Below are 9,502 nucleotides of genomic sequence, written 5' to 3'. Positions count from 1 at the left end.
CTGAGCTCCCTCTCGACTGGGCCCCTTAAGATGATTATGACAGCAGATTTCATTTTTTTTTTTTTCTTTGAATTCTACTGAAACTTCTCCAGATGTTTTGGAATAACTTTTATTTGTCCTTTTGTGCATATATGTATATATGTGTATATACGGCTTCCCTATATGAAGGGAAAGAGTCGGATATGACTGAGCGACTGAACGGAGCTGACTGATGGCTTCCCTGGTGGCTCAGAGGATTAAGCGTCTGCCTGCAATGCAGGAGACCTGGGTTTGATCCCTGGGTTGGGAAGATTCCCTGGAGAAGGAAATGGCAACCCACTCCAGTATTCTTGCCTGGAGAATCCCATGGACAGAGGAGCCTGGCGGGTTATAGTTCACGGGATTGCAAAGAGTCAGACACGAATGAGCGACTTCACACACACATATATGTGTATAATATATATAAATGTATGTATACTTCTTTAATAATAATAATGTGTATTTTAGAAGTTGGAAATAATAATCTCGATATTTTCAGTGCAGTAAGCATTGTTTTATCTAGTACTTCTCACAAAACCTTAATCACTGTATATGCTTCCTGTTGAAGATACCAAGGAAGTAATAGTTCCTTAGAGATGTCATTAATCTTTTTTATTAAAAAAAATGAAGTATATCTGCTATAAAATTATTTGTACAAAATGTACTCTTAAGAGGAGAGTTTTGAAAAATATAACTCTTTCAACTTGATCCTGACCTTCAAATTTTTATCTGTGCAAACCTGAACAATAGGACTGTCCCACTTCATGTATGTTCATTGATGAGAATAGATATCTATAGTTAATATTTCTGGAATTACATGTTACTCATATATTTGAATATCCTTATAATAAGGAAACATATGCCTCCTAAACTTTGTCAGTAAGTCTAAGATTCAGTATGCGTTTGAAATGTACCAACTGGTGACTCATCTCTCAGGCTATGCTGAACTCAAATTTGTTCTTATTTTTATCTCTATGACAAAAGAATAAAGTGGTAAGTGTAAATAATAAGAGCAGATGGAGAAAAATTTCAAATGGTCAAAATTTTCTCCTTATAATTTTTATTTCCTAATTTTTACTAAGCTAATAATTTTCACTTACTAATTTATGTATTTTAATTTGAAAATAACTTGCATATTTTCAGTCTTTTTTCAAATTTTTCCTTAGTTTATCTCTAAAAACCCTTCTTAATGTTCTACTTTTACATAATGCTTTGCTTTTCCTTACTCTTTTTTCTACTTCTTAAGCCTTCTACAGTTTCCTGAACACATATTTGCATATTTCTATCTGATCCTATATCCTGCATTCTTATTTTTACTTTTTCTTACATGGACTCTCAGATTTGTAACAGAAGAAAACATTAGTTTCTTATAACATATACTGAAAATTTCATACTATTTCTGCTAATTTTGTTTCAGGATTCCAAAAGGAGAATTTTGAGAATGGTAACAGAAATAGAGAAAGTACATGACAATAAGTGCAGCAAATAAGTACATTCCCAATTTACCATACGACTTATCAGAAATTGGATCCCATTAGCCATATAAGTAAAGCAAATGAGTATCAGGCATTTGACTTGATTAATTAGTAAAATGGTATAGATATGTTAGTCCTGTTCATTGATGGTGGCTAGGATTGTGTGTGTGAATGTGTGCATGTGTGTATGTATGTTAAATGCATAAGGGCTGATATACATGTAATGACAGGTATCATTTTGCTTTAATAATGCAAAGCGTTCAATTAAACAGGTACTGGCATTCATCCCAACCCTTGCAATAAAATCAACAGAGGAAAAAGCATTTTTGTATGCTTAAAATGTTTATTTAAGTTCCCTTCAACTTATTCACGTATTATCAATCAACATTTATTTCCATCATCTAGGATTTTCCATCATCATCACAATTTTACAATTGTGAATTAAGACTGAATCATCTGTTATATATGCTGGAAATGCAAACTACCATTCCTCCTGGCATAACCATTTTTAAAACACAAGTGTGATTGAAACATGTAGAATATCATGTAAGAAACGAGTTGCCAGTCCAGGTTCGATGTGCGATACTGGATGCTTGGGGCTGGTGCACTGGGATGACCCAGAGGGATGGTGTGGGGAGGGAGGAGGGAGGAGGGTTCAGGATGGGGAACACATGTATGCCTGTGGCGGATTCATTTTGATATTTGGCAAAACTAATACAATTATGTAAAGTTTAAAAATAAAATAAAATTAAAAAAATAAATTAATTAAAAAAAATAAATAAAATACAAATGTTCATACTTAAAAAAAAAAAAACACAAGTGTGAATTGTGTTACTCTATCTGAAATATAATTTTGCTAAATTTTCTTTGAACATTAGTTACCAATATTATTTTTTTCACTAAAACCATTTTCTTTTTTTCCTACATAGAACTGGAAAAGTAGAGGATATTAATGGAAAATTATACAAGAGTGACTGTTTATTTTAGCAGGTTTGACTGATGACCCATGATTGAAAGTCATATTATTTATCTTTCTACTTATCACCTACTTGCTGAGCATCACAGGCAACATGATCATCATCATATTCATCCTAGTGGATCCTCACCCCAAGATACCCATGTATTTTTTGCTTCGGAATTTTTCCTTCTTAGAAATTTCCTATACTACTGCATGCATCCCTAATTTGCGAGTTATGATGGCAACTGGGGACAAAAACATTTCCTATAGTAGATGTGTTTCTCAAGTATTCTTTGTCTTCCTTCCTGGAGCTTCTGAGTTTTACTTGCTAGCAGCTATGTTCTATGACCACTATGTAGCCATCTGTAAGCCCCTGCATTACACAACCATCATAAACAGTAAAATCTGCATTCAGCTTGTCTTCTGTTGTTGGACTGCTGGCTGCTTTATCACCTTTGTGCCTTTCCTCTTAGATCTAAAACTATTTTTGTGTCTCCAATGTTGTTGAACATTTCTACTGTGACACAACTGCCCTCATGCAGATCTCCTGCTCAGACACACATATAATTGAGACAGTGGGATTCATTTCTGCTGCAATGACTCTTGTGGTCACATTAGTAATGGTGATAATATCATATACCTATATTGCAAGAGCAAGTCTAAAAATTCCTTCATTGAACCAGAGGGAAAAAGCTTTTACAACATGTTCTGCTCACATGATTGTGATATCTCTTTCCTATGGCAGCTACATTTTCATATATGTAAAACCTTCAGTCCAAGAAAGACTATATTTTTCCAAGGGAATTGCAGTGCTCAATACCTTTGTTGCCCCACTTTTGAATCCTTTCATCTACAGCTTACAGAACCAAGTGAAAATGGCCTTCATGAATACGATACACAGGGTTGTTTCTTTCTTATACAAACGAATATTATATTTCACTTTATATAAATGAAATAAAGAGTGGGGTCTATAGTAAAAACATTGTATCCAATTATAGCTTCTGATACATGTTTTCTCTTTTATTTCCATTCATCTTTGTACCTTTCAAGCTTTATTTTTTCAAAAATCTTTGTTACAACACAGCTTTTTCCTATGTTCTTCAATAGATATTTAAAAAAAAAAAAAATCACTTTCTTTTCTTTTATAAGCTGGAAGAAGTATACCTAAGTTTTCAAACCATCTACTTGTCTATGAATTCTATTTAGTCAAGAATACAATACTTTTTATTTAAATTATATTTAATGTAGCATGCAATGTAAATGTTATTGCTATCCTTTATTTGTACTTAGTTATAACCTACTTAAGCTAATATTTCTTTATGTTCCTTTGTAATACTACCAATATATTTGTACATAGTCCTTTTAATTTAATGAAAGAAAATTGTTGCAGAGATTAACCCTTAGTGTTGATGGTCAAACTAGAGGTGTTTATTTTTTTTTAATGATTGTTATTTTAAAATAATTTTCATAGAAACTAGTTGCTTAGTTTGTATTTGAGAATTGGTAGCAGGCAATGGCACCCCACTTCAGTACTCTTGCCTGGAAAATCCCATGGATGGAGGAGCCTGGTGCGCTGCAGTCCATGGGGTCGCTAGGAGTCGGACACGACTGAGTGACTTCACTTTCACTTTTCACTTTCATGCATTGGAGAAGGAAATGGCAACCCACTCCAGTGTTCTTGCCTGGAGAATCCCAGGGACAGGGGAGCCTGTGGACCTCCGTCTATGGGGTCGCGCAGAGTCGGACACGACTGACGCAACTTAGCAGTAGCAGCAGCATTTACAAGTACTTAAATTGCAGATGAAAATGTATTATTTTACTAGCCTATTTTAAAAGTTAATAATAAAACATAATGAATATAACATATTAATATTATAATAATATATAAAATAAATATAAATAATAATATTAAATAATAAAATATTAATAAAACATAATAAAACATATTTGGTGTTTCCATATATAAAAACACACCTTTCAGTAACTTGGGATACTTCTGAAACTTATTGAAAGGTGCGTGTAAATAACTGTTAAATAAAGAAAACAATGCTAGTCAATATATTATTTTCAGATTATTGTAAGTGTCAATGTATAGTTACATAGCTATGTCTTCTCCCAGGGAAACCAAGATGACAGAATAAACTAATGTTTTGTTAAGGATTTTTGAATTCTTAGTCATCAAGTGAGTGGAATTTGGGGAACTCAAATCAATTTGTGTGTCATGACCAAAGTTTGAAAATATTAAATAAAGTAAAAAAGGTTTTCCCAGGTACACATCATTTTCATGATTTTTTTTCTAGAAATGTTTGTGCATTTGACTATAATATCTTTTTCATTTCCTTTTAGTATTTTGATTTTGAATTTGAATAAAAGTTTTTGATTTGAATAAAATATGTTTGAAAAATGCTGTCTTATGACAGACCAGAAAAATATATAGCCAGGGAGAAAAATACATATAGTATATAAGTGATAGGACAATTTTACATGTTTTGGTACAACCAGTTAATGAATTATATCTTAAAAGATATGTGTCAGGTATATGATTTCAGGAATAACATTTTAAACATTGGTTATCATTTTATTTCATCATTATTTCATTTTGAGAAAATATATCTAAGGATCTTGGAGCACTATTCAACTTTTAGAAATTTTAAGAGCACAGAATATGAAAAAACATGTAACATATTGGGACAATCTTATACAAGTAAAACCTAAGGCTCTCTCAGTGTTCTTTTTAGTTTTGATTCTGTTATGTGTGAGTCAGGAAGAATTTGCTTAAAAAAACACTATCCAAGTTAAACCAGTTACTTATCATGGAGCTATTCTGAAATGTTTAACTCATATATTTTTAAATGTCTGTCATTTACTACTCATATTGCATAGATGCTCTACAATTCAGGGTCTAGCACTTCTAGAATACAACTTACCCATTCCTATTCTGCCCACTCCCAGGAAGATTAAAGTTATGTTATCTGTCTTCTCTGCCATTTTGCTTAGTCTGTATCATATCTCATTTCTTTATATCTAATAGACCCACAACAGTTAGCATCTGAATTTGAATCTCCAGATAGTTTAATAGTGCTTTTTATTTTAAAAAAAAATCTGTTCTTGAACAAGTAACACAGTTTCTTCAATACAAGTTCAGCTGAGCTTCTACCTGAAGTACTAAAATGCTTTACCTTGAAATGTGTTCAGCTTTTCTGCTGGACAGCAAACATGATATTAAAATAAGATCTCTGGTTTTTTTTTGAGAACTCAATAAAGTCACTGGTAGGGGTTTTATATATGAGCAAAATGATAGTTCAGTAAGTATAAGATAAGATCATTTTGAAGGGGACAGAGCTAAAAAAGAGAATCACATGTCAATGTATGGGAAAACCCACCACAATATTGTAAAGTAATTAGCCTCCAATTTCAATAAATAAATTAGTTTAAAAAATAAAATAAAAGGTGTTGATGATGGAAAAAAATAGAATTATGAAAACAAATTCAGAAAGATTTTAGTTTTCAGTACTCCTTTAGAGGAGTACTAAATTATGTAATGATTAGTAAGTGATTACTAGTAATAATGATTAGAAGTAGTGATTAGTGAAAGTTACTCAGTAATATCTGACTCTTTGGGATCCCATGGACCATACTCCATGGAATTCTCCAGGCCAGAATACTGGACTGATTGAGCCACCAGGCAGGCCCAGTGATTAGTAAGAGGAGAAATATAGTACATGGAGGTGGACCAAGAAAAGTGGGAAAATATTACTAAAATTATTTTCCACAGATGCTTAAATTCAGACCTTAGAGAAAACAGTTTAAAAAGTAATGGCTTCCCAGATGGCCCAGTGGTAAAAGAATCCACTTGCTAAAAAGGAGATGTGAGTTTGAACCCTGGGTTGGGAAGATCCCCAGAAGGAAATGGCAATCCACTCCAGTATTATTGCCTGGTAAATCCCATGGACTGAGGAGCTGGGTGGGCTACCACTACATGGGATCACAAAGAGTTGGACACGACTTAGAGAGTATACAAGTGCATCATAGAAATACTGGATATAGAGTATCTGTAAAAGAAAATCAAACTGTTAAAAATAATGTGCAAGTATTCAGTTCAGTTCAGTTGATCAGTCGAGTCCGATTCTTTGCGACCCCATGAATCGCAGCACGCCAGGCCTCCCTGTCCATCACCAACTCCCAGAGTTCACTCAAACACGTCCATCAAGTCGGTGATGCTATCCAGCCATCTCATCCTCTGTTGTCCCCTTCTCCTCCTGACCCCAATCCCTCCCAGCATCAGAGTCTTTTCCAGTGAATCAACTCTTCACATGAGGTGGCCAGAGTACTGGAGTTTCAGCTTTAGCATCATTCCTTCCAAAGAACACCAGGGCTGATCTCCTGTAGAATGGACTGGAAAGTATTAGGTCTAAGTAAAATAGATAACTCAACAGTTTTCAACCATTTTAACTTCCAGGATTTCTCAGTTAAAACATTTGAGAAATGTCTGTGTGAATAAATCTAACCAGTTTATAAATGGCAAAATACTCAAGTGTACAGAAACAGTAGAACTAAAGAGTTAAAGGAAATGTAGATATTTCCAAAAATAATACAATAAGGGCCATAAGAAGTTATAGAAGACTGCTGCCTCTTGGGGAAATGACCAACATATTAATGACAAAAAATACCTAACCCAGGTTTCAAAAATCACTTGGATATACAAGCCTACTTTCTATGGTTTGTACAACAATAAATGAGTTGAAGGAATTACAAATTATAAATAGTACACATATTTTCCCATGTATCATAAGGAAGATGATAAAGGAAAGCATTTTTGGTTTCTGTTTCACTCAGCTTTCTTAAAGTTCTGTCCTTTTATATGATACAGATTTTGAAAGTGTAAACTCATTACTTGGATTAAAGATAAAACAGTAAAATAAATATATCTGCAGGTTAATACATTTAGCAAAAAATAAGATACTTATTAAAAAATAATAAATGAGATTTTCTGTGTTAAAATGAACACTGGTGGTTATAAGGGCTGTAAGTTAAATTCAGATACTGATGGAAAAATAAAATGTGAAAAGTATGAAGTGAAGTGAAAGTCACTTGGCCGCTTCCTACTCTTTGGGACCCCATGAACTATGCAGTCCATAGAATTCTCCAGGCCAGAATACTGGAGTGAGTAACCCTTCCCTTCTCCAGGGGATCTTCACAACCCAGGGATTGAACCCAGGTTTCCCGCATTGCAGGTGAATTCTTTACCAACTGAGCCACCAGGGAAGCCCATGAAAAGTATAAATAACTTTGTGTAGAAATATGTGTAGAAATAACATGTATTCCATGGGTAGAAATAACATGGACTTAAAAGTCTATTATTGAGAGGAGCCCTTAGGACCATAGATTATAGTTGACTTTAATATTTCAAATGTGCTTCAGTAATTTTTTCTTAGATATCACTATAAGTGACTAACATGTTCTTTAAAATAACTCTTTAAAATATTCATAGAGTAAGGAATCAAATTGTAAACAATAAGGTAATTTATGTATTGGCAACTAGAGCTATACAAGTTCTTAAAGAGGGGAATATCTGTTAGAATATAGCGATCTCTAGGTCTGTCTGTTATAAGACTTCAGCTTTTATGTGACATTTTATGCAGGGAAAATACTTCCTTATGGCTAAGATTCTGCAAATATGCCTTTCTTGGTTGTCAACCGTAAAAAAAAAAAAAAAAAACACTTCTATTGCCACTTTAATTATCTTTATTGTGTAGTTTTGTTAAGATTCACAAAAGGGAAATAAGAATCAATCATGGAAATAGAGTTCATTTCACTTGGACTGATAGCTTAAACTTTACTGAAAATTGTTATTTTCCTGTTTATGTTTCACAAATAGGTGGTTGAGTATAAATTCTTGAGATAAATCAAAAATTTATACTCTTTATAATGTTGAATCGCTGCCTAAAATGTTTAATGTAATTTTTAGTCCAAAATTTCTCTTTTTGAAATATATATTCCTAAAGTTTTTTTTAGTATTTATTTTTTCCCTTTTTTATTATTATTATTTTTTTACTTTACAATATTGTATTGGTTTTGCCATACAATTTGGAAGATCCCCCAAAGTGGGAAAAAATAATTAGCTACACAATGGCACCCCACTCCAGTACTCTTGCCTGGAAAATCCCATGGACAGAGGAGCCTGGTAGGCTGCAGTCCATGGGGTCGCTAAGCTGAAGACTGAGTGACTTCACTTTCACTTTTCACTTTCATAGATTGGAGAAGGAAATGGCAACCCACTCCAGTGTTCTTGTCAGGAGAATCCCAGGGAAGATGGAGCCTGATGGCCTGTCATCTTTGGGATTGCACAGAGTCGGACACGACTAAAGCAACTTAGCAGCAGCAGCAGGAAATTGTTTAGTCTTACACCACAGTTAACTACTACTACAGTTAACTACTGTGATGAAAGACTAAGACTGTGATGAAAGACTAAAAAATTTCCTCAGTTCAGTTTAGTTCAGTTGCTCAGTCGTGTCTGACTCTTTGCAACCCCATGAATCGCAGCATGCCAGGCCTACCTGTCCATCACCAACTCCCGGAGTTCACTCAAACTCATGTCCATCGAGTCAGTGATGCCATCCAGCCGTCTCATCCTCTGTCATCCCCTTCTCCTCGTGCCCTCAATCCCTCCCAGCATCAGAGTCTTTTCCAATGAGTCAGCTCTTCGCATGAGGTAGACAAAGTACTGGAGTTTCAGCTTTCGCATCATTCCTTCCAAAGAAATCCCAGGGCTGATCTCCTTCAGAATGGACTGGTTGGATCTCCTAGCAGTCCAAGGGACTCTCAAGAGTCTTCTCCAACACCACAGTTCAAAAGCATCAATTCTTTGGTGCTCAGCCTTCTTCACAGTCCAACTCTCACATCCATACATGACCACAGGAAAAACCATAGCCTTGACAAGATGGACCTTTGTTGGCAAATTAATGTCTCTGTTTTTGAATATGCTATCTAGGTTGGTCAAAACTTTTCTACCAAAGAGTAAGCGTCTTTTAATTTCATGGCTGCAGTCACC

At 34.4% G+C, this 9,502-nt stretch overlaps 1 pseudogene; it reads left to right on the top strand.

Moving 5' to 3' along the window:
* The first annotated feature begins 2,445 nt into the window (after positions 1-2,445).
* Positions 2,446-3,404, top strand: LOC133248718 (olfactory receptor 6C74-like; annotated as a pseudogene).
* The last annotated feature ends 6,098 nt before the right edge of the window (positions 3,405-9,502 follow it).

This window comes from Bos javanicus, chromosome 5 (genome assembly GCF_032452875.1).
Source record: "Bos javanicus breed banteng chromosome 5, ARS-OSU_banteng_1.0, whole genome shotgun sequence".
Classification (NCBI taxonomy): Eukaryota; Metazoa; Chordata; class Mammalia; order Artiodactyla; family Bovidae; genus Bos; species Bos javanicus.
This window is presented reverse-complemented; position numbering and strand designations above follow the sequence as displayed.